Genomic DNA, 25880 nt, shown 5'->3' on the forward strand with positions numbered 1-25880 from the left:
GAAGCACGCAGGCTCCTTTTAAGCACAGCTAGAGGAATTTTGGCGGGCTTAGGTAATTTTTTTTTTTATTTTAATGATTGGCTAAGCAAGCAGTAATTACAGTTGTTCATTTCTGATGGGTTGGGGCAGGAGGGTTGCAAAAAGGCGTGAAGGGGACATGTTTGGGCATGTCTCCGGGAGCTGACTCAGGCCCCTGGGCGGCTATCTTCCCCGGCCACATGTCAGGGTCACTGTTAGTTAATAACCCTTTGTTCCTGGTTTTTCCGGAAGTCTTGCCTGCCTCTCTGGGAAATTGAAACTCAGGCCTAGTTAAGGTGGCACCTTACAGAAGCCCGTCATGGCGTCAGTTTGGTCCCTTCGTATGTATGTGCACGCCAGGGCCTCTTGCTACTACAAATGAACTCCAAACACACGTGCCACTGTGGGGGGAGGCACTGGGAAACTGCACCCAGGGTGGCAGGCTCTGCAAGCAAGCACCTTTAGCCAATGAGCCATTTCCCAGACCCCCTCTTGTTTTGTTTTGCTTTGTTTTTGAGACAGGCACAGGCTGGTCTTGTATAGGATGACCTTGGACCTTTGATCTTTCTGCCTCCTTCCAAGTGCTAGGATTACAGGCATACACCAACATGACTGACTTATGTGGTGCTGGGATTAGAACTCAGGGCTTCCTGTACGTTAGGCAACTGTTCTACCAACTGAACTACATCCCCAGCCCAGCTTAGCATTTTTTTTGAGACAAGATCTCATGTCACCCAAGCTGACCTTGAACTTACTTGTAGCCAAGAAATAACCTTGGGTTCCTGATCTTCGGATCTCCATCTCTTGAGTGCTGGGCTCACAGGGGTACACCACCACACCTGGCTGTACACATTGACTTCGGGGTTTTTCTTTTCATAATATGAAAATTGACCTTAAACTTTAGTTAGTTAGTCCTGGTATGTGTGCATGTTTCTTCTGAGAGAGAGAGAGCTTTTCTATATCACCATATATCCATTTCTTCTGTGACATGGGGCTCTGCATACAGATGACCAGAGTGCCAGGGGCTCGGAAGTGGGGTTCCCTGGCTGTCCAGGCTTCCCTGGGCAGCCCTGGAGGAAGAGGGTATCAGGAATCCATGGGAGGTGTCGCGTTGTGTAGAGGTTGGAATTTGAGGTAAGAGGCGGTGATCATCTGAAATCACCTATGTGTCAGTTTCTTTCCTAGAAGTGGGGGTCACAGGACCTCACTGTTTTGATGGAGGGAGAGGGGGCTTCCTTTGAGGTGTGGGGGTCCCAGGCCCTACCGTTCCCACAGCAGGACTCTGTCCCATGGAGCAAAGCCATGGTAACAGCGATGCGTTTTGCTTCTTGGACAGAGACCCACCTAGCTCATGATGCTGTGTCTAGACGCAAGGTCAGGTAGAAATTAGGGAGACAAAGTAGCATGTTCGGGGGTTTAGCTGTAAAACTTTAACGAGAGTTTTGTGTGTTGAACATGTACTGAGGAAGACTGGGCGGGACGGGGAAAAGAGATGACATGCACGCCTCTCTCCCACAACCCCTTCTTGGGGGGCTCAGGAATTCCCCACCCCCGCCAGTCCAGCGCTCAGCTCTAATTGACTTTCATACTGGCAGACTTCCACTAGCCTGGCCACACCCAGGGCTGTTTCCCACACACTTGATAAATAGGTGGACCCAGGGCCAGCTCGCTATGACAGCCTGTCCTGGGCTCTGTGCGCCCCTCTATAAAATGGGGGCTGGAGTGAGACTCTTCCAGGCCAGATGTTTCCATCTCTGGATCCTCTATGATCTGGCAGAGTGTCTCCTCAGACACGCCTCCTGCTCGGAAGGAATGTCGCTGTGAATCTAAGGCCTGCCTCCCCGGGGGTCTGAGGGGTCTGAAACACAGGAGACCCTGGGAATGGCTTCGTGGGCTGAAAGCTGTGTGGGCAGAGGAGGAAGGAATAGCTTCGCGGACAAGGACGGACACTCTGTTGTGTATCCTCTGACACAGTACATGGTTCCAGCCTCAGCCCAGACACAAGCCAGGTGTTCAGTGATTCCATCCAAGTCTGATAGGTGGTGCCCAGGGCAAAGGGGGCAGATTCACAAACTACAGTCCATTAAGACTGACCCACTCAGCTGCCAGCCATCAGTGCCATGCCCACACACTCAGGGATTTCTACAGGCGCCCTTTCGAGTTTCATTTTTGTTTGTTAGTTTCTCTTGAGACAGGACCTTGCTAATGTGGCTCAGGTTGGCCTCCTACTTGAAATCCTACTGACTCTGCCTCCCAGGTACTAGGTGTGAACTACTGCAACCACGTCAAGGGAGATTTAATATGCATTTATTTATTTAAAAGAGAAAGAGGGAGAGGGAAAAAGAGAGAGAGAGAATGGGCGCACCAGGGCCTCCAGTCACTGCAAATGAACTCCAGACACATGGGCCACCTTGTGCATCTGGCTTATGTGGGTACTGGGGAATCGAACCTAGGTCCTTAGGCTTTGCAGGCAAGCACCTTAACCATTAGGCCATCACCCCAGCCCTCAAGTGATTTTTAAAAGTATTTTATTTTTGTTTATATATTTGATAGAAAGAGGCAGGTAGAGAGAGAGAGAGAATGAAAGAGAGAGAGAAGTCCCTTTGGCTATTGCAAACAAATTCCAGATGCATGTGCTCCTTGTGCATCTGGCTTATGTGGGTCCCGGGGAATTAAACCTGGATCTTTTGGCTTCGCAGGCAAGTGCCTTAACCGCTAAGCCATCGCTCCAGCCCTCAAGTGATATTAAAAAAAAAAAAAGTGGGCTGGAGCGATGGCTTAGCGGTTAAGCGCTTGCCTGTGAAGCCTAAGGACCCTGGTTCAAGGCTCGATTCCCCAGGACCCACGTTAGCCAGATGCACAAGGGGGCGCACACGTCCGGAGTTTGTTTGCAGTGGCTGGAGGCCCTGGCGCGCCCATTCTCTCCCCCCCCCCCCCCCGTTGCTCTCAAATAAATTTAAAAAAACCGTTTTGCGTGTATATGCATGTGTGGTGCGCATGTGTGCTTGTGTGTATATGACCCAAACAAGTGCATGGGTGCCTATACGTGTGTGTGTATCCATGTATGTGATGGCCAGAGGTCCATGTTGAGTATCTCTACTGTTCTTCACCTTAATTTCTGAGACAAGGTCTCCCATTGCAACCAGAGCTCACTCATTCAGCCAGCTCACTCGTTTTCCCCAGGGATCTGCCTGTCTCTGCCTCCTCAGCTCTGGGATGACAAGTGGGCGTCACGCCCCCTCGGTGTTTACCCAGGTGCTGAGGATGGGAACTCTGGCCCTCATGCTTATTCAGCAAACACTTTACATATATATATATACATATATATATATATATATATACATACACACACACACACACACACACACATATATATATATGTATATATATATATATATGTACACATACACACACAATTTGTTTTCAAGAAGAGAGAGAGAGATGGGCAGAAGAGAGAACAGATGCACCAAGGCCTCTAGTCACTGCGAACGAACTCCATATGCATGCATCACTTTGTGCATCTGGCTTTACATGGGTGTTCAGGAATCAAACCCAGGTTGTTAGGCTTTTCAGACAAGTACCTTAAACACTGAGCCATCTCTCCAACCCCATGAATTATTTATTTATTTATTTATTTATTTGAGGTAGGGTCTCACTCTAGCCCAGGCTGACCTGGAATTCACTCTGTATTTTCATGGTGGCCTTGAACACACAGCGACCATCCCGCCTCTGCCTCCCAAGTGCTGGGATTAAAGGTATGTGCCACCATGTCCAGCTAATTTTAATTTTATTTATTTATTTTATTTATGAGAGAGAGAGAGAGGGAGAGAATGGGCATACCAGGGCCTCCAGCTGCTACAAACGAAATCCAGGCATATGGGCCACTTTGTTCATCTGGCTTACGTGAATCCCAGGGAATTAAACCTAGGTCCTTTGGCTTTGTAGGCAAGCGCCTAAACTGCTAAGCCATTTCTCTAGCCCTGTTTTGTTTTGTTTTTTTTCTCCTTCTCTCTCTCTGTCTTTTTATTTTTCAAGGTAGGGTCTCACTCTAGCCCAGGCTGACCTGGAATTCACTATGTGTCTCAGGGTGGCCTTGAACTCACAGCAATCCATCTACCTCTGCCTCCTGAGTGCTGGGATTAAAGATGTGCACCACCACGCCCGGCTTCTGTTTTTGTTCTTTTTGAGGGAGGGTTTTGTGTAGCCCAGGCTGGCCCGGAACTTGCCATTTAGCTGAGGAACTTCAGATCCTCCTGCCTCGACCTCCCAGGTGGTGGGATTGTAGGCAGGGGTCAGCACACCTGGGTTCATGCCGTGCCAAGGATGGGGCCCAGGGCTTCGTGCATGCTAGACGGTCATGCTTCCAACTGAGCTACACCCAGCCCTCAGTGCGATGGGGATTTTTGTTTTGTTTTGTTTGCTCTTCAGAGTTTTATTTCCAGACAAAGCATAACGTGATTTCAAAGAGCAAAAACAGTGTTGTGCTCATTGCGCCCTTCAAGAAGAGCGTGGCCATACAGACGCAAGCATCCCTACAATGCCTGTGCATGGTTCTCAGAAATGACCATCCATTGTAGGAACTGCTCCCCCGTTTCCAGCGTGCTGTTGGGATACGACGGAGCATAGAAGTCAGGAAGGCACTTTGTGAATGATCACAGTTGGATTATACACGAAATGAGGAGGGATCGTGAAATGGAGTATTTTGGCAAAGTACGGAGCAGGGGCGGGCGGAGAACGCGCGACCTCTGAGCCCCGCTGTCCCCCCAACACAGGGGCTTGTCTCCAGCCCCTGCAAGCAAACTCCAGATGTATGCGCCACCTTATGCATCTGGCTTACGTGGGACCTGGAGTATCAAACCTGGGTCCTTAGGCTTTGCAGACAAACGCCTTAACTGCTAAGCCATCTCTCCAGCCTGGTTAAAGTCTTTTTGTAAAAAAAAAAAAAATCTTTGTGTATATGATGTATGTGTTAGTGTGTGTGTGTATACAGGTGCTGTGTGCGTGCTGTATGATGCATGCGTGTTTGCAGTGGCACATGTAACCTAGCATGCATGTGGAGGTCCGAGGACAATGTCCCTCTTGCTTGAGACACGGTTTCTTGTTCACTGCTGCGTTCACCAGGCTTACTGGCCCTTGAACTTCTGAGGATTCTCCTGCCTCCATCTCCCGTCTCCACTTTGGGAATTGCTGGGATTCCAGACACGTGTTTCTATGCTCAGCATTGGTGCATGGCTTCTGGGGACCAAATGCAGGTCTTCACCCTTGCATGGAAGCCCCTCGCCCACTGAGCCATCTCCCCAGCTCCTGTTTAGCATTTCCTGTGAGGGTCAGATTGATCCAATGATTGGTCACCAGTGATTTCCTCAATGTCCAGCTCCTTTGGTTTCCCCGAGGTCGGGCTGAATGCTCCCACTCTCTAGTCACACGGCTGCTCCTCCTTGGTCACCAGTGTCATCCTAAAGCTGTGTAAGGCCAGGCTTGAGTCAGCCATTTGCATGAACTCAGCTGGGGTGGACAAGAACTTACAGTAAAAACAGAAGACATTCCTATGCTAACTCAGAAAATTCCAAGGGCTTTAGGGGCTCTGGGACAGGGACTGAGGTCATGTTTATTGAGTGTCACTGTATAGCCATGCTGACCTAAAATTCACGATGTATCCCAGGGTGGCTTCAAACTTAAGATCCTTCTGCCTCAGTGTACCTGAGTGCTGAGTACCACCATGCCTCGCTCTCCCTATCATTATTATTGTTGTTGTTGTTGCTGTTGCTGTTGGTAGACAACAGACAGTAAGGCTAAGCTGTGATTGGATGTAACTGCATCTAAGAAAGATTGTCTGTCTGGGGGGCGGGGGGCAATGTCTCAGCACTCAGGGGAAGCTCCACAATGGCAGGGGAGAACAATGGCATGAGCAGAGGGTGGACATCACCCCCTGACAAACATCAGATGGACAAAAGCAACAGGAGAGTGTACCAAACACTGGCAGGGGGAAGCTGGCTATAACACACCATATGCCCACCTCCAACGATACACTGCCTCCAGGAGGCTTCGATTCCCAAATTGCCACCAGCTAGGGACCTAGAATTCAGATCACGTAAATTATGGGGGACACCTGAGTCAAACCACTGCAGCGTGGTATAGCTGGGATGATGGCAGCCCTTCTTCCAGACAACTGTCCCACTATTAAATCCCGTTTCTGAAGTGCCCACGTGCTCTTAGGACCCTGTAGATGCTGGGGTCGTGGCTCAGACCCTCCTGCCTTCCAGCTCAAGCGTTGAAGGAACTCGCCCTGACCTCAGGGAGTCTCCAGGTCTGCATTTGGCTCTGGGTCGCCAATTCCCACAAGGACCTCCTAAATGCTCTTTATGGCCAAGCTTTGCCTGCATTTCCCAACATGGATGTGGAATGTTCCAGAATCTTCCAGCTTCACTTTGCCTTTCAGACAACTCTTTATGGGCTATGACCCATGTTCAGCATTCCTCTTATAGGTTTGCAACTTTCTTATTTTTCTTTTTGATTGCCTAGGTGTTTATCTTCCTAGTTAGTTATGATCTCAGTTATTGGAAAGTTGGATTTTTCCCTGATGTTTTTTTTTTTTTTATTAGCAGCTTCCATGATTGTAAACAATATCCCATGGTAATGCCCTCCCTCCCCCCACTTTCCCTTTTGAAACTCCATTCTCCATCATATCCCCTCCCCCTCTCAATCAGTCTCTCTTTTATTTTGATATCATCATCCTTTCCTCCTATTATGATGGTCTTGGGTAGGTAGTGTCAGGCACTGTGAGGTCATGGATGTCCAGGACATTTTGTGTCTGGGGGAGCACGTTGTAAGGAGTCCTACCCTTCCTTTGGCTCTTACATTCTTTCCGTCACCTCTTCCATAATAGACCCTGAGCCTTGGAAGGTGTGATAGAGATACTGCAGTGCTGAGCACTCCCGTCACTTCTTTCCAGCACCATGATGCCTTCTGAGTCATCCCAAGGTACTTCCATCTGAAAAGAGAAGGTTCTCTACCAAAAGTGAGAGTAGCATTCATATATGGGTATGAACATTAAGAGAAGTGCTTACTGGCAGCTTGATAAACATAGTATATACATTTAGCCAGAACTCTCTATTTAGTTCCATAGCCCAGACATTGCACGCCTAGGCTCATGACTACCCCTGTTGTATTCCCTTCCATGGAGTGGGTCTCCAATTAGAGGGATGTTGGTTTCCACCATAATAGATGTGCCACTATTGCACCTGTTGGCTCATGTGGCCTGGCTGGCAAACTTTAAGACTTGCAATGTCCACTGTTGAGTATCTTCACTGGTGATTTCTCTATCTCCCATTGAACTGCATGCAGAATGGCTTCTTCCAGCTTTCTGTCAGCTGGTCTACATGGAGGAGATGATCAGCTCATTTCCAGCAGGATTTCTCAGTGGCCTTGCAGCCCAAGTGTGTGGAGTCATCAGCAATAGGGTCTTACCATCTATGCTTGGTGGGAAACCAAGGGCCTCGGCAATAGCCTATAATGTTTTGGGGGTATCAAGGACCTCCCTGACCAACAACTCACTGGAAGGTGTCCCATTCCTGGCACTGAAAGTTTTCTATCAACAATCTATGGCTTCTGAGTGTTCCATTGTCCAAAAAAGTAGGTTTCCATATGATTTATTTATATCCTCTTAGATTTTGATTAGCCCTCCCTCCACCTTTCCTTTACTCCGTCTCTTCCCCTGACCTCACTTGGGCCTTTTCACTCCAATTAATCCATTCTTCTACTTGCCTATATACAATACCATCCCCCTCCCTTCCTTTCTGTTCACTTTATATCTTTTTTCTAGTTTACTGGCCTTTGCTACTTAATTTTCTTCCTATCCACACAGAAGTCCAATCATCTGTAGCTAGGATCCATATATGAGAGAGAACATGCGACATTTGGCTTTCTGGGCCTGGGCTACCTCACATAGTATAATCCTTTCCAGATCCAACCATTTTCCTGCAAATTTCATAACTTCATTTTTCTTTACCAGTAGAACTCCATTGTATAAATGTGCCACATCTTCATTATCTACTCATCAGTTGAGAGACATCTAGGCTGGTTCCATTTCCCAGTTACTGTGAATTGAGCAGCAATTAACATGGTTGAGCTATTATCTCTAAGGTAGTGAGATGAGTCCTTAGGATATATGCCTAGGAGTACTATAGCTGGGTCATATGGTAGATCAATTTTTAGCTGTCTTAGGAACCTCCACACTGATTTCCACAATGGCTGGACCAGATTGTATTCCCACCAACAATGTAGAAGTGTTCCTCTTTTTCCACATCCTCACCAGCATTTATTGTCATTTGTTTTCATGATGGTAGCCAATCTGACAGGAGTGAGATGGAATCTCAACATAGTTTTAATCTGCATTTCCCTAATGACTAGGGATGAAGAACATTTTTTTTAGATGCCTATATGCCATCTGTATTTCTTCTTTTGAGAACTCTCTATTTAGTTCCATAGCTCATTTATTAATTGGCTTGCTTGATTTCTTATTTAATTTTTTGTGTTCTTTGTATATCCTAGGTATTAATCCTCTACCAGATGTATAGCTGGCAAAGACTTTTTCCCATTCTGTAAGTTGCCTCTTTGCTTTATTCACAGTTTCTTTTGCCATACAAAATCTTTGTAATTTCATGAGGTCCCAAAGGTTAATCTGTGGTTTTATTGCCTGAGCAATTGGGGTTATATTCAGAAAGTCTTTACCAAGGCCAAAATGTTGAAGGGTTTCCCCTACTTTTTCCTCTAGCAGTTTTAGAGTTTCAGGTCTGATGTTAAGGTTTTAAATCCAACTGGACTTAATTCTTGTTCATGGAGAGAGAAAAGGATCTACTTTCATCCTCTACAGATACATATCCAGTTTTCCAGAGGCTGTCTTTTCTCCAGTGAGTAGTTTTGGCATTTTTATCAAATATCAGGTGGCTATAGATACCCAGACTTACATCTTGGTCCTCTATTCTGTTCCATTGATCTACATGTCTGCTTTTGTGCCAGTACATGCTGTTTTTGTTACTATGGCTCTGTAGTATAGGTTAAAATCAGGTATGGTGATGCCACCAGCCTTATTTTTGTTGCTCAGTATTGTTTAAGGTATTTGAGATTTTTTTGTGATTCCAAATGAATTTTTGGATTGCTTTTTCTATTGCCATGGGAATTTTGATGGGGATTGCATTAAATGTGTAGATTGCTTTTGGTAAGATAGACATTTTTACAGTATTGAGTCTTCTGGTCCAAGAACAAGGGATGTTTTTCCATTTCCTAGTGTCTTCTGCAATTTCATGCTTGAGTGTTTTAAAGTTCCTTCACTTCTTTGGTTAGGTTTATTCCAAGGTTCTTTATTACTTTTTTATGCAATTGTGAATGGGAGTGATTCTCTGATTTCATCATCTACATGTTTGTTAGCATATAGGAAGGCTACTGATTTCTGTGTATTTATTTTGTATCCTGCTATATGGCAACAGGTGTTTATTAGCTCTAACAGTTTGCTGGTAGAGTCTTTAGAGTCCTTTATGTATAGAAACATGTCATCTGCAAATAATGATAACTTGATCTCTTCCTTTCCAATTTGTATCCCTTTTATGTGCATCTCTTACCTTATTACTATGGCTAAGACTTCCAGTACTATATTAAATTAAAGTTGGGACAGTGGACACCCTTGTCTTGTTCCTGATTTTAGTGGGAAAGCTTCCAGTTTTTCTCCATTTAGTAATATGTTGGCTGTAGGCTTGTTATAAATAGCCTTTATTATACTGAGATATATTCTTTCTATTCCCAGTCTCTGTAGGACTTTTTTCATGAAGAGATGTTGGATTTTGTCAAATGCTTTCTCTGCATCTAATGAGATGATCATGTGATTTTTGACCTTCAGTCCACTTATATAATGTATTACATTTATCGATTTGCATATGTTGAACCATCCCTACATCTCTGGGATAAAGCCTACTTGGTCAGGGTGAATGACTTTTCTGATATATTCTTGTATTCTGTTTGCCAATATTTTGTTGAGAGTTTTTGCATCTATGTTCATGAGGGAGATTGGTCTGTAATTTTCTTTTGAAATTTTTATTAACAACTTCTATGATTATAAAATATATCCCATGGTAATTCCTTCCCTCCCCCCTGTAATTTTCTTTTTTGGTTCTATCTTTGCCTGGTTTTGGTATCTGATGATTTTTTTTGTTTGTTTGTTTGATTAGTTGGTGGTGATTGGTTTTGCAATGCTGACAATTGAATCCAGGGCCTCATACATAATAGGCACAAGCTCTACCACTGAGCCACGCCCCCAGCCCCTCACTGGGGGATTCTAGGCAGGAGCTCTACCACTGACCACGCCCCCAGCCCCTCACTGGGGGATTCTAGGCAGGAGCTCTACCACTGAGCCACACCCCCAGCCCCTCACTGGGGGATTCTAGGCAGGAGCTCTACCACTGAGCCACGCCCCCAGCCCCTCACTGGGGGATTCTAGGCAGGAGCTCTACCACTGAGCCACGCCCCCAGCCCCTCACTGGGGATTCTAGGCAGGAGCTCCACCACTGAGCCAGGCCCCAGCCCCTCACTGGGGGATTCTAGGCAGGAGCTCTACCACTGAGCCACGCCCCCAACCCCTCACTGGGGGATTCTACGCAGGGGCTCTACCACTGAGCCACACCCCAGCCCCTCACTGGGGGATTCTAGGCAGGAGCTCCACACCCCCAGCCCCTCACTGGGGATTCTAGGCAGGAGCTCTACCACTGAACCACGCCTCCAGGCCCTCACTGGGGGATTCTAGGCAGGGGCTCTACCACTGTGTGTGCCCTGTGTATCCTGTTCACAAAAAGAAAGAAGAAAGGAAGGAAGGAAAGGAAGAAGGGAGAAAGGAGGAAAGGGAGGGAGGAGGGAAGGAAGGCAGACAAGATCAGGTTAATGCTGGAGCTGCTATTGGGGCTGGTGCTGTTAGAGCGGTGCTGAGCACAGTAATGCAGGGAAGACAAGATAACTGTGCTTAGGACTGGGGGTTGGCTCAGCGGGCAAAGTGATTGCTGAGGACCTGAGTTTGGATCCCACGCAAACATGTAAACGCTGGTCAGGCATGACAGCCCGCCTGCAATCCTAGTGCCCTGGAGGCAGAGGTGGGATTCCCAGGGCTTGCTGACCAGAGTAGCTGAATCAGTAAGCCCTGGGTTCAAATCAGAGACCCTGTGTCAATAAATAAGGTGAAGAGAAATAGAGGAAGACAATCAGTGTCAACCACTGGACTCTGTACATAAACAAAACATGCACACACACCATACACACACAGATGCTCGTGCAAAACACGCGCACACACACACATACATGCCACGTCCCCATGCAAAAACACACACTAAAAGGTTGCTAGCTCTGTAACAAAAGACAAATGAACAGGAGAAAGAAAGAAAATGTTCTTTCGTATAAGTTTTACATGTGACAGGAACCATCAGAAAGCAAGATTACAGAGCTGGAGAGATAGCTCAGTGGTGGAGGCACTTGCCTGCAAAGCCCAAGGACCCCAGTTTGATTTCCCAGTACCCACATAAAGCCAGATACACAAAGTGCCATATGTGTCTGGAGTTCATTTGCAGTAGCAGGAGGACCTGGCATGCCCATTCTCTCTCTCCCTCCCTCCCTCTCTGCTTGCAAATAAATAAATAAATTTATAAAGTGAAGCATGAGTCCTGGTCCAGGTTCCCTGTGCAGGAGGGTGTGCGGTGGGCATGGAATGGGAGTGGGACCTGAGGAGATAAACGACCCAGTGCTCTCCACCCCAGCCCCAGCTGAAACCACAGAGGAACTGGGGAAATGAGCAAGTGCTGCTTTCTTTTTTTTTTTTTTTTAAAGAGCTCTCTGCTTTTTTTTTTTAATTTTATTTATTTATTTAGTTGAGAGCGACAGACACAGAGAGAAAGACAGATAGAGGGAGAGAGAGAGAATGGGCGCGCCAGGGCTTCCAGCCTCTGCAAACGAACTCCAGACGCGTGCGCCCCCTTGTTCATCTGGCTAATGTGGGACCTGGGGAACCGAGCCTCGAACCGGGGTCCTTAGGCTTCACAGGCAAGCGCTTAACCGCCAAGCCATCTCTCCAGCCCAAGTGCTGCTTTCTTAGTGAACCTGATAATCAGCACAAGGGTGAAGGAGACAGACACTGAGTACACTCAACACCTACCAAACCAGAGATCCAGAGGCTCCTAAGTTCCCATCACTGAAGTAGACTTAAAACCCTCCCAACATGGCTCAGGGGATTTTGTGGAAGAGGGGGCAGAAAGATTGTTAGAGCCACAAATTGGGACATTATGCACAGAGACATTGCCTCTCCCCCATAACTGACTATTGCCCCCACAATCCCCATGGGAATGACCCCGATCCCCAATGAGGAGGGCCTCTTCGGAAAAGAGGCAGGGAGGAGAGAAAGGGTGGCACCAACATGTGTTGTTTACATACTAAGTATGTCCATGTCTAATATAAAAAAGTGAAGCACTAATTGGAAAACATTTACAAAAGAAATGAAGGAAGGATGGAAGAATACGGAAGCATGGCACCTCCCTGCCAAGTGTGATGAAGGGTGGGCATCTGTGCTGGGCATGTAGCTCAATGGTAGGACTCACTGAGCACGTGCAGGTCTCTGGAGTCCATCCTCAACCCCTCGCTGGCAAGTGCTCCATCACCGAGCTCTGTGTCCAGCCTTATTCTATGCATTCGTGTGTGTGTATATGTGTGTGTATGCATATTCACATGTGTGTATAAGTGTGTGCACGTATGGGCCAAAGGTTGATGTCAGGAGTCTACCTGAGCTTCTCTTCAGCTTATTATTTTATTCTATTTTTTTTTTCCCTAGTTAGGGTCTCACCCAAGACCAGGCTGACCTAGAACTCACTCTGTAGTCCCAGGCTGGCTTTGAACTCACATCAATCTTCCTACCTCTGCCTCTCAAGTGCTGGGGTTAAAAGTGTGTGCCACCATGTCAGGTTGTTTACATCATCATCATCATAATCATTATCATCATTATTTAGAGAGAGAAAGAATTGGCGTGCCTGGGCCTCAGCCACTGAAATTGAACTCCAGATACTTGTGCCACCTAGTGGGCATATGCAGCCTTGCGCTTGCCTCGCCTTTGTGTGTCTGGCTTGTGTGGGATCTGGAGAGTTGAACATGGATCCTTAGGCTTCACAGGCAAGTGCCTCAACCGCTAAGCCATCTTTCCAGCCCCTACCTTATTATTTTTCATCGAGCCTAGAGCTCAATGATACGGCTAGACTAGCTGACCAGCAAGCCCCCAGGATCCTCCGTCTCCACCTCTCCAGCTGTAAGATTACAGGAGGGTGCCACCACACTCACTGTATCGGATTTTCTTTTCCTCGTTACTGTGACCACATACCTGACCAGAAGCAACTTAAGGAAGAAAGGGTTTGTTTGGGCTCCCACCTTGAGGGTACGGTCTGTCTTGGCAGGGGACCCATGGTGGCGGGGGGTTGAGGCAGCTGGTCACGTGGTGTCCACAGTGAGGAAGCAGAGAGCAGTGAATAATGGTGGTCAGTTAGTTTTCTCCTAAAAAAAAAGTAAGGTGGAGGGTTGGAGGGATGGCTTAACAGTTAAGGCACTTGCCTGCAAAGCCTAAGGACCAGTGTTCGACTCTCCAGATCCCAAGTAAGCCAGACACACAAAGGTGAAGCAAATGCAAGGTCGCACATGCCCACTAGGTGGTGCAAGCACCTGGAGTTTGGTTATAGTGGCTGAGGCCCTGGCGCACCTCTTCTCTCTCTCCCTGTCTCTCAAGAAGTAAGGTGGACAACCAATGATGAAGCCTCTGGCCTCCACACACATGCACACACACACATACGCACACACACACGCCACATACACATACAAGGCCCCTGAAAACCAAGAAGTAAACCCCACCCTTTCTGTCACCCTAGTGGGTTTCAGGAGAAGGCCGAAAACGTCTGAGCAGAGGACAATGGAATGTCTCCTTGCAGACGCAGGTCACGACACAGGGCCACTGAGCACACTAACCCTCAGTGAGCCTCTCCTTGTCCTATAGTAGGATAAAAATCTTAACTTCTATTTTATTTATTTATTATTATTTCGGGGGGGGGGTTGAGGTAGGGTCTCACTCTAGCCCAGGCTAACCTGGAATTCACTCTGTAGTCTTAGGGTAGTCTTGAACTCATGGTAATCTTCCTACTTCTGCCTCCCAGGTACTGGGATTAAAGGAGTGCACCACCATGCCTGGCTTAAACTCTTAATTTTTAAACCTTACGTAAGAAATATTTCAATGTATCTAAAAAACACATAGAACACTTTATGTGGGTACTGGGGAAATGAACCTGAGTCTTTAGGCTTCGCGGGAACGCGCTGTATCTGCTGAGCCATCTCTCCAGCCCCTCCTTCATTTCTTTCAATTGCTTCCATCCTTTCTTTCTTTTGAAAAATATGTTTATTTATTTATTTGAAAGCAGAGAGAGAGAATGAGAATGAGAGAATGCACTAGGGACTCTTGCTGCTGCCAATGAACTTCAGATGCTTGTGCCACTTTGTGCATCAGGTTTTACATGACTGGGGAATTGAACCAGGGCTGGCAGGCTTTGCAAGCAAGTGCCTTTCACCTCTGAGCCATCTCCCTAACCCCCATCATTTCTTTTACCTGTTTTCCAATATTCTACTATATGGTGGCTTGAATGTAAATGTCCCCTGTGGCTTGATGTGTTTGTGATTACGTCTCCGACTTGATCCTGGGTTGGTGGAGGCTTTGGGAGGTGAGGCTTTGTTGGAGGATGTACATCACTGATGGCAGGCCTTGGGATTTTACAGCCCAGGCCGTTTGTCCGGTGTTAGCTACATCGCTCTTGCCACTTCTTCCCAACTGGGGTGACAAGATGTGATGCCTGCTCCCTGCTTTCTTGGCATGCTTTTCCGAGGCACGATGAAACAACCTTGAAACTGTAAGCTGAAATAAATCCTTGCCATTCATAAGCTGCTTCTGGCCAGGCGTTTTGTCCCAGCCACGAGAAAGTAACTGCAGCACACTGCGTGAATATTGTCATAGTTACCTTCTCATGGCTGCCACAAAGCACCAACCAAAAGCAGCTTGTGGGAGGAAAGAGTTTATTTTGATCTACAGATTCTAGGAGAAGCTCCATGATGGCAGAGGAGAGAACAGCATGAGCAGAAGGTGGACATCACCTCCTGGCCAACATTTTGGGTGGAAGACAGCAACAAGAGAGTGTGCCAGACACTGGCGAGGGGAAGCTGGCTATCACACCCCTAAGCCACCCTCAACAACACCGCCCCCCACCCAAGCAAGGCTTCAATTCCCAAACTGCCATGAGCTGGGATACAAGCGTTCAGAACACATGAGTTTATGGGAGGACCCCTGCATTGAACCACCACAGATATGTTGTTCCTGTTTGTTTGTCCACACCCTATTGGAAGACAGTTATTTTTTCCAGTTATAAGCAGAGCTTCAGGTAATACCCTTGGGTCCTTATGCTCACAAGCAAAGATTGTCCCCGATTGAAAGTACATATCTTTGGGCTGGAGAGATGGCTTAGCAGTTAAGCGCTTGCCTGTGAAGCCTAAGGACCCCGATTCGAGGCTCGATTCTCCAGGAACCACGTTAGCCAGATGCACAAGGGGGTGTACGCGTCTGGAGATCGTTTGCAGTGGCTGGAGGCCCTAGTGTGCCCATTCTCTCTCTCTTTCTCTCTATCTGCCTCTTTCTCTCTCTGTCTGTCACTCTCAAATAAATAACTAAAAATAAACAACAAAAAAAAAGAGAAAGTACATATCTTTAACTCTTACAGATACTGTCAGCTGCTCTGCAAACCCAGTGTTTCAAGTTCCACTCCATCAACAGAAAACAAACAAAAAGTTCCCCATGGTCCCGCAGCCTGGCCAATATTTGCTATCAGACTTACTAACTGTTTACACATTCATGGCTAAGGAATGATGTATTGCTTCAAAATTTGCATTACCCTATTATATCTAAGTTTTGGCATCTTTTAGGCTCATACCCCAAATTATTGTTATTTAGTCATTGATCTTTGTGTGTGTGTGTGTGTGTGTGTGTGTGTGTGTGTGTGTGTGTGTTCGTGTTTGTGGTGTGAGCAAAGGCACATGTGTGCCGCAGCATGCGTGTGGAGGTCAGAGGGTGATGTCAGGTGTTGTTCAGGTGTCAGTCCACACCTTCCACCGCGTTTGAGGCAGGGTCTCTTGTTCAGTTCTCCTGTTTCCACCTCCCTTCTGGCCGTTGGTTTGCTGCTCATAGGCATGTGCCGTGGCATCTAACACTGTGTGAATTCTGGGGATCTGAACTCAGGTACTCCTGCTGACACAGCTGTCCGTTTGTCCACTGAGCCATCTCCCCAGCCCCAAACGGAATCCTGTTTTTTTTTGTTTTTGTTTTTGTTTTTGAGGTAGGGTTTCACTCTAGCCCAGGTTGACCTGGAATTCACTATGGAGTCTCAGGGTGGCCTCGAGCTCATGGCGATCCTCCTACATCTGCCTCCCCAGTGCTGGGATTAAAGGCGTGCGCCACCACGCCCTGCTTACTTTCTTTTTATTAAAATGGGTTTTTTTAAAAAAAATTATTTATTTGCCAGAGAAAGAGGGAGAGAGAGAATGGGTGCACCTGGGCCTCTAGTGTCTGCCAACGAACTCCAGATGCATGCGCCCCCCCCCCTTGTGCAGCTGGCTCACGTGGGACCTGGGGAATCAAACCTGGGTCCTCTGGCTTTGCGGGCAAGCACCTTAACTGCTAAGCCATCCCTCCAGCCCCCCCCCCCACGACTCAATTCTTGATTCCATGTCCCCTCCAGAGCCAGAGGCTGTCAATGTCCTCCTCGGGCTTGAGTGACGGCTGATCCCCGAGGCGGGGGTCCCTCCGCTCACAGACAGCGCTGCAGGGGAGGAGGAGGGCTGGAGACAAGGGCCCCCAACTGGCCCAGGCCTTGCCTCTACCAGCACCGGCAGCTGCAGGAACAGGGCAGCTCTGCATTTGTGGAATTCCTGTCTGCAGAGGCTATGCAGTTGTTTTAGATTAGCATACAAATCGACATTAGTGTAATACATCTGCTATTAATCCACATCCCGGTGGAAGGGAGATGCCAACACGTCGTTTATTAGTCACGTCGATCGCATAATGTCCTCTCCCGCAGGCTTTGTCTTCCACCGGAGGCCATAATGGGTTCCAGGCCGCCTTGAATTTTCCTGTGGACCGCACTTCCTTCTGCCTAACGGATCAGGACGTAATGGATTCCAGGACGTTAATTTATGCTATTTTGGAATCAGACTCTCTACTATTAATTCCGAAGCGCTTTGGCAAATCTCCAGCAGGGCTGTGTCCCATCGTGTGCCCCCGTGATCATCAGAGAGGCACCAGGAACCTAGGCATGGTTTCGGAGGGGGACTAGGAACTGGAGGGGCCAGAAGGGAGCTTCCATAGACAGTTCCCAATCAAGGGGCTTCCAGGCAAGCACGGGTGGAGGGGCCAGGGTGCTGGGAGACAGAAAACAGGGGCTTCAGAGGGCTGGGGAGGTAGCTCAGGGGGAAAGTGCTTGCACGTGTGAGTGCCTGAGTCAAGGCTCCCCCAAACCCCATGCCACATCAGATTCAGTAGCCTGCATCCAGAATCCTGGCCCTGCCACAGTGAGCGGAGACAGCTGGATACCTACCTGAACGCTTGGGGGCCGGCTAGCCTGGCAAACGCGGCTGTGAGCGAGAGATCCCGCCCCAAACAAGATGGAAGGCAATGATTGACACCTGAAGTTGGCCTCCCGTCTGATCTTCACATGCACGGCCTGGCATGCATGTACCTGCATTCACACATGTACACACAAATATGTGTGTGTGTGTGTGTGTGTGTGTGTAGTTTTTAGTATTTTATTTTTCTTTTACTTATTTATTTAAGAGAGAAAGAAATGGGCAAGTAGAGAGAGAGAGAATGGGCACGTCAGGGCCTCCAGCTGCTGCCAATGAACTCCAGATGTGTGCACCCCCTTGTGCATCTGGATTATGTGGGTTCTGGGAAAGTGAACTTGGGTCCTTTAGCTTTGCAGGCAAGTGCCTTAACCACCAAACCATCTCTTCAGCCCTAGGGTTTCTTCCTTTCTTTTTTTTTTTTTTTTTTTTTTTTTTTGAGATAGGTTCTTACTCTAGCCAGAGTAATCTGAATCCCATTCTTTAGTCTCAGGCTGGCCTTGAACTCATGGCAATCCTCCTACCTCTGCCTCCCAAGTGATGGGTTTAAAGGCATGCATCAACACACCTGGCCATAATGTTATGTTTTATTTCGTTTCAAGATAGAGTCTCACTCTAGCCCAGGCTGACCTGGAGTTCACTATGAAGTCTCAGGGTGGCCTTGAACTCACAATGATCCTCCTACCGCTACCTCCCAAGTGCTGGGATTAAAGGCCACCATGCCTGGTGCACACATTTTTTTTTAAATGATGCTTTGGGGTGTAAATGCTGTGCTATGAGGAGATGACAGATGTAGTCTCAACTAAGGATGGGCAGATCCTCTTTTCACCACTTTGAGGACCCCCAGAGAAGAGAACCTTGACCCTGGGTACTTAGAAGACAGAGCCTTTGGTAAAAGGGTATGTGATCTGAGCGAGCAAGGGAGGCATTCCAGCCTGGACTGGGCTGAGGCTCAGTTTTGACGTCCTTTATTTTTGGTTTTTCGAGGTAGGGTTCAACTCTAGCTCAGGCTGACGTGGAGTTCACTATGTAGTCTCAGGGTGGCCTCAAACTCATGGTGATCCTCCTACCTCTGCCTCCCAAGCGCCGCCACACCCAGCTCTTGCCGTCCTACCTTGACGTGACCCTCACTCTACACTACCGCCCAAGGTTGGGATTCTCAGCCAAAAGCCACCCCCAGAAACCTGGAAAAGTTGTGTGTTTGTGAGAATTCTGGAAATTTCTGAAGGGCTCCTGAGGCTGGAGTGATGTCCAATGCATTGTCCAGCGTGTCCCTACCTGTGGTGGATCCCTTACACCTATGTAAGCAGTGACCACACTGCGGGGCTGCCGCAGACCACAGAGTACCCATGTGTGCCACGGAAGTGCCTGCTTGGGCAGTGGGAAGCCTGCACGGGTTCCAGAGGGTTCTCTTTGATCAGGCCTTGAGAACAAGAAAGACTCAGGAGCTCTTCTGGGCTCTGGGCCCAGGCCATGGACATGGCCTATACACCCTAGGTCTTTAAGACCAGAGGCCTCCTGCCCCCCACCCCATGAGGCTGCAGAGGAGACCTGAGGAGACCTGGGGTTCCTACCTGTTCTTGTCCCGTCTCCAGCTGTGGCTTTCTTGCTCCTGTCCTGTCAAGAGATCCTCGTCCCACAGAGTCAGCCACCAGAGGACTGTCTCTCTCTCTCTCTCTCGCTCTCTCTCTCTTTCTGAAAGCTTGGGTTGTAACCTGTCCCCCTCTCCCTGCATTGGGCCTGCCTCTTTTAGCTGCTGCCAGGGCTCTGGGGGCTCTTATGGGCTCTGGTGTGGGGGCTTCCCTCCCCACACCCTCAATCTTTCCTCTTATGAAATGGTGACCAATAATCTAGTTGCACTATCTATTTTTTATTTTTACTTTTTGGTTTTTCGAGGTAGGGTCTCGCTCTAGCCCCCAGGCTGACCTGGAATTCACTATGGAGTCTCAGGGTGGCCTCGAACTCACGGTGATCCTCCCACCTCTGCCTCCCGAGTGCTGGGATTAAAGGCGTGGGCCACCACGCCAGGCATAGTTGCACTATTTATTAAGACAGGATCTCTCACTTGAATCAGAGCTCTGTGATTTGGCTGGTCTAACTAGCCATCCTTGACTTTTTATTTAATTAAATTAATTTGTTTATTTCAGGGAAGGAGAGGGAAGGGGAACGGTGCACCAGGGCCTCCAGCCACTGCAAACGAACTGCAGACACATATGCTCCACCTTGTGCACCTGGCTTGTGTGGGTCCTGGGGAACCGAACCTAGATCCTTAGACTTCGCAGGCAAGTGCCTTAACTGCTAAGCCAACGCCCCAGCCCCATCTTTGACTCTTTATCATACTTGCGAAGCTGTGGAGGGACGTGGGGTCAGCCAGGGTGCTGGGAGGTGGCATGGGCTGTGAGGAAGGTGGCATCCAGGTGAGATGTTGGGCTGTGCTGACACGCAGCAGACCTGAAGCCCTGGGACAGTCACTCTGTGTCCCCAGAGTCCCCAGCCTACCTGCCAGCCCTCCGGTTAGACACCTCCCACCTGTGTCCCAGGGTCGGGAGAGATTCTGGGTGGGAGAGACGGCTGAGGGCAGGTCACGGAGCGGACCCTCTTGTCGCCATCAGGAGCTGTGGCATGTCCTTTAAGTTGTGAGGTCGTGGGGGTTTGTTTTGTTGCTCTCCATGTTACCAGCTCAGCAACTCTACTCATGACCAAAATTACAAGTTTTAGGGTGAGAATGTAGTACATTCGAGTGTGCTTGGCTAGCGTGCATGAGAGATGTCAAGGCCCAGAACTGAAGAAAGAAAAAAAAATCACAAGAACTTAAAAAAAAAAAAAAAGGTGGGGTGTTATTTGAGAGACGTCTTTTATTAATGTTGCAGTACTGGTGTGTGCGTATGACGCGACGCAGGGGTGGTGTCTCCTATCTCTCTCTCTCTTTTTTTTTTGGTTTTTCGAGGTAGGGTTTCACTTTAGCTCAGGCTGACCTGGAATTCACTATGGAGTCTCAGGGTGGCCTCGAACTCACGGTAATCCTCCTACCTCTGCCTCCCGAGTGCTAGGATTAAAGGCGTGCGCCACCACGCCCGGCTCCTATCTCTTTTTGTTATTTTGTTTTTGTTTTTTCCATGTTTTTGTCTGTTTGAGGCAGGGTCTCACTCTAGCTCAGGATGACCTGAAACTTACCCCGTAGCCCAGGTTGGCCTTAAACGCATGATGATTTTCCTACCTAGCCCTGCAGAGTGTTAAGATTATAGATGTAAGCCATCACTCTCAGCTCTTTTGTCAAAATATATTTTATTTATTTATATATTTATTTGAGAGAGACAGTGGGGGCAAAACAAGGTAGAGAGAGAGAATGGGATCACCAGGCCCTCCAGCCACTATAAACGAACTCCAGATGCATGCATCTCCTTGTGCATCTGGCTTATGTGGGGCCTGGGGAATTGAATCAGAGTCCTTTAGCTTTGCAGGCAAGCGCCTTAAACACTAAGCCATCTTTCCAGCCCTCTTTTTTTTTTTTTTCAAATTTTTATTAGCATTTTCCATTATCATAAAAAAAAATCCCATGTTAATTCCCTCCCCCTCTTTTTTTTAATGGCAGTAAATTACACAAAAGATGAAATTGTTGACCATTTTAGCCAATTTTTAAAAATTTATATATATATTTTTATTAGATATGGACATATTTAGTATATAAACAACACATGTTGGTACCACCCTTTCCCTCCTCGCTGCCCCTTTTCTGAAGAGGCCTTCTTCATTGGGGATGCAAGGGGGACCCATGAGGCTTGTGTGTCATGCATTATGGGTGCCTGGGGGGGGGGGGGAGAAGAGGCAACGTCTCTATGCAAAACGTCCCAACTTGTGGCTCTAACAATCTTTCTGCTCCCTCTTCGGCAAAATCCCCTGAGCCTTGTTGGGTGTGTTTTAAGTTTACGTCAGTGATAGGCTCTTAGGAGCCTCTGGATCTCTGGTTTGGTAGGTGTTGAGCATCCTCAGTGTCTGTCTCCTTCAGATGCACTAAGGAAGCAGCTTTCTTGCTCATTTTCCCAGTTCCTCTGTGGGTTCAGCTGGGGCCGGGGTGGTGTGCGCTGGGTCGTTTATCTCCTCAGGTCCAGTTCCCGTCTGAAAAAAAGAGAAGCAGATTCTCCAACGGAGAGTGAAGTCAGCACCGGTTAAATGGGATAGCCATTGAACCAGTATCTCTGCACGTGTGTGCGGCATGCATGCAAATATGTAGGCGTGTTTGCATGCTCGTGGGAGCCCTCGTGTGGAGGGGCCGTGCACGTGCATGTGGAGGCCAGAGGCCATCACTCTCCGCTTAGTCTAATTCTGCTAGACCAGCTAGCCAGCTTGCCCTGGGAATTCTGTCTCCACCTGTCCCTGTTGAGCGCCGGTATTTCAGACAGGCCACCACACCCACCCGACATTTACACACGTGTTGGGATCTGAATTCCTGTCTTTGTGATGGTGGCAAAAGGGCTTTGTCCATGGAGCCATCTCCCCAGCCTGTCCCCCCCCCCCCCCGCCCCACCATTTGAATCGCTTCTAAGTATATAATTCAACGCTCACGTTGTAGATTCAGCCATTCCCCGCCATCTACCTCCAGGATGTTTTCATCATCCCAATTAAACTGCAAGCTTTTAAAAGCAGCTGGAAGGGGCGGGGGAGATGTTCTCTCTCTAGCACACTTCTGGGTTATCTCCATCTTTTATGGTCTTTCAGCAATTTTACAGCTCTGTTAAGTTGTATAAAAGTAAGAATACTGAGAAGGAATCTTGTCTGCATGCATGTAAGCTAATTGCGTCCTGTGGAAGGCAGTGGCTTGTGCCCTGGGGACATGCCTGGCTTGCATCTAGTTCTCAGTTCATTCGGCATTCCTCCTTGGCCTCAAGTTCCTGTGGTCTCTGCATTTGCCTTTGAACTGCTCATGGGGGGCATCCCCCAAGTGTCTTCCTTGATTAAGGCACTGAGCAAAAGCTGCGGTGTGCGTTCATTTTATTATTATTTTATTTGTTTACTCACTTTTTATTATTTTTGAGACAGAGAGGGGGTGAAGAGAGAGAATGGGCATGCCAGGGCCTCCAGCCACTGTAAACGAACTCTAGACACATGCACCACCTTGTGCATCTGGTTTAGTGGGTCCTGGAGCATCGAACCTGGGCCCTTTGGCTTTGCAGCACCTTAACTGCTAAGCCAGCTTAACCCAGCCGTCATTTTTATTTTATTTTGGAGCGAGAGAGAGAGAGAGGGGGGGGGGGAGAGAATGGGTGGGCCAGGGCCTTTTAGCCACTGTGAATGAACTCCAGACATGTGCGCCCCCTTGTGGCGCATGTGTGACATTGTGCTCTGTGTCACTGTGTGTCTGGCTTCGTGGGACCTGGCGATTCAAACATGCGCTCTTAAGCTTTGCAGACAAGCACCTTAATCATTAAACTCTCTCTCTCTACCCCTCATTTTTTTTTATTGTTTTATTTATTTATTTTATTTATTTTAGAGAGCAAGAGAGACAGAGAGTGAGGGAGACAATTGGTGCGCCAGGGCCTCAGCCAGTGCAATTGAACGCCAGACACTTGCGCCACCTAGTGGGCATGTGCGACCTTGAACTTGCCTCACCTTTCTGGGTCTGGTTTATGTGGGATCTAGACAGTTGAACATGGGTCCTTAGGCTTTGCAGTCAAGCGCCTTAACTGCTAAACCATCTCTCCAGCCCAAGACCTCATTTTATATTGATACAAGAATCATGCATTTTGCTTTTGTGAGAATCATGCCTTTAAATTTTTTTAAATTTATTTTCTTTGGTTGGTGATATTATATATATATATATATATATATATATATATATATATAAAACCAACCCCAACCAAAGGGGGGAAAATATATATATATATATATATGATGTATGTGTGTGTGGGGAGGCCGGAGGTTGACTTTGGGCTTCTTCCTCATTCACACTCCACCTATTTATTTATTTATTTGAGGTAGGGTCTCACTCTAGCTTAGGCTGACCTGGAATTCACTATGTAGTCTCAGGGTGGCCTCAAACTCACTGCAATCTTCCTACGTCAAACTTCCAAATGCTGCGATTAAAGTCTTGCACCACCACACCTGGCCTATTTATTTATAGTTTACACTCGATCTTAGCCAAAGGCTGAGAAGTGACATTTATTTATCTTTAAATTTTATTTACTTATTTATTTGAGAGAGGGAGAGGGAGAGAAAGATGAAGAGAGAGAAAATGGGCTCATCAGGGCCTCCAGCCACTGCAAATGAACACCAGACACTTGAGCCACCTTGTGTGTCTGGTTTTATGTGGATCCTGTGGAAATGAACTCTGCCTAGGGTTTGCAGATACGCGTCTTAACCACTGAGGTGTTTCTTCAGCCCCTCTGCCCTATCTGCTGAGGCAGGGTCTCTCATGTGAACCTAGAGCTTGCTGACTTGGCTTCTCTAGCTAGCCCGCCTGCCCTGGGAATCCCCTGACTCTACCTCCCAAGCACTGGCATTAGAGGTGGGCCACCATGCTTATCTGGTATTTACATGAGTGTCAGAGTGAAGCTTGTGTGGCGAACTTTTTACCAATAGGGCTATCACTCCAACCCCCAACTTTTTTTTTTTTTAGAGAGAGAGAGAGGGAGAGAATTAGCATGCCAGGGCCTCAGTCACTGCAATCAAACTCCAGACGTTTGCGCCACCTAGTGGGCATGTGCAACCTTGTGCTTGCCTCACCTTTGTGGGATCTGGAGAGTCAAACATGGGTCCTTAGGCTTTGCAGGCAAGCCCCTTAACAGCTAAGCTATCTCTCCAGCCTTAGCCCTCACCTTCTTTTTGAGACAGAGTCTCATGTAGCTCAGGCTGGCCTCAAACTTGCTATGTAGCTAAAGCTGGCCTTGAACTAATTCTCTTGTTCCCAGTTCATAATTTCTGGGATTATAAGCATGTGTCACCACACCTGGCTGAGCATCAGGCCTTTAACAACAGAGTTTTAATCTTCCATATTGAAGAAGCTATTGTTTGATTCCTGAGATTCTTATTTTTCTTTCCTATTCTTTTTTGTTTTGGTTTGGTTTTTGAGATAGGTCTCACTGTAGGCCAGGCTGACCTGGAATTCACTATGTAGTCTCAGGGTGGCGTCAAACTCACAATTATCCTTCTACCTCTGCCTCCTGAGTGTTGGGATTATGGTGTGCACCACCACACCTGGTTTTTCTTCCCTCCCTCCCTTTCTTACTTCCTTCCTCCCTCCCTTCTTTCTTTTTTTTTTGGGGGGGGGGCTTTTCGAGGTAGGGTCTCACTCTGGCCCAGGCTGACCTGAATTTCACCATATAGTCTTAGGGTGGCCTTGAACTCAGGGCAACCCTTCTATCTCTGCCTCCTGAGTGCTGGGATTAAAGGCGTGCGCCCCCACACCTGGCTCTTTCTTTCTTTCATCATGTGTGTATGTATGCACATGCCATGGTGCACTTACTGAGGTCCAAGGACAATCTTGAAGTATTGGTCCTTGCCTTCCCCTTTGTTGAGGCAGGATCTCTCTTACTGTTTGGAGCTGCAAAAGTCAGGCTGCTTGTCCTGTGAGCTTTGGGATTCTCCTGACTCTGTGTCTCATTTCTGAATGCTGTTATGTTACTTGTGTTTGGCTTTATGTGGGAATTAGGGACCCAAACTCCAGTCATTAGGCTTTTGCAACAAGTGTGTGTGTGTGATAAACAAGAACTTTTTTTTGAGGCAAGTCCAACAGACTGGCCTTTTTTATTTAATGCAAGAGAGAGAGAGGAGAGAGAGAATTGGTATGCCAGGGCCTCCAACCACTGTAATCAAACTCCAGATGTGTGAGTCACCTTGTGCGCATATGCAATCTTGTGTGCTTGCGTCTGGCTTATGTGGGACCTGGAGAGTTGAACATGGGTCTTTAGGCTCTTAAGGCAAGCACCTTAACTGCTAAGCCATCTCTCTAGCACTAAGCAAGAACTTTTAACCACTGAACCAACTCCCCAGTCCCCCCTTTTTAAATGTTTCATGTGTGTGTTCAGGTGTGTGTATGCACGTCTGTGGGGACAAGAGAACCAAACGCTGGTGTCCTTCCCAAGAGACAACATTCAGACACGCATTCTCATTGGCCTGACGCTCACCAGCTGGGCTAGGCCTTTTCACCAGTGACT

General features: G+C 47.7%; 1 protein-coding gene across 3 annotated transcripts in view; it reads left to right on the plus strand.

Annotated features, from left to right (window-relative positions):
• Window positions 1–25880, plus strand: part of Col26a1 (collagen type XXVI alpha 1 chain) — a 193594-nt gene that overhangs the window by 83483 nt on the left and 84231 nt on the right. The gene's annotated exons all lie outside the window — the stretch shown is intronic.

Source organism: Jaculus jaculus, chromosome 2 (genome assembly GCF_020740685.1).
Source record: "Jaculus jaculus isolate mJacJac1 chromosome 2, mJacJac1.mat.Y.cur, whole genome shotgun sequence".
Taxonomy (NCBI): Eukaryota; Metazoa; Chordata; class Mammalia; order Rodentia; family Dipodidae; genus Jaculus; species Jaculus jaculus.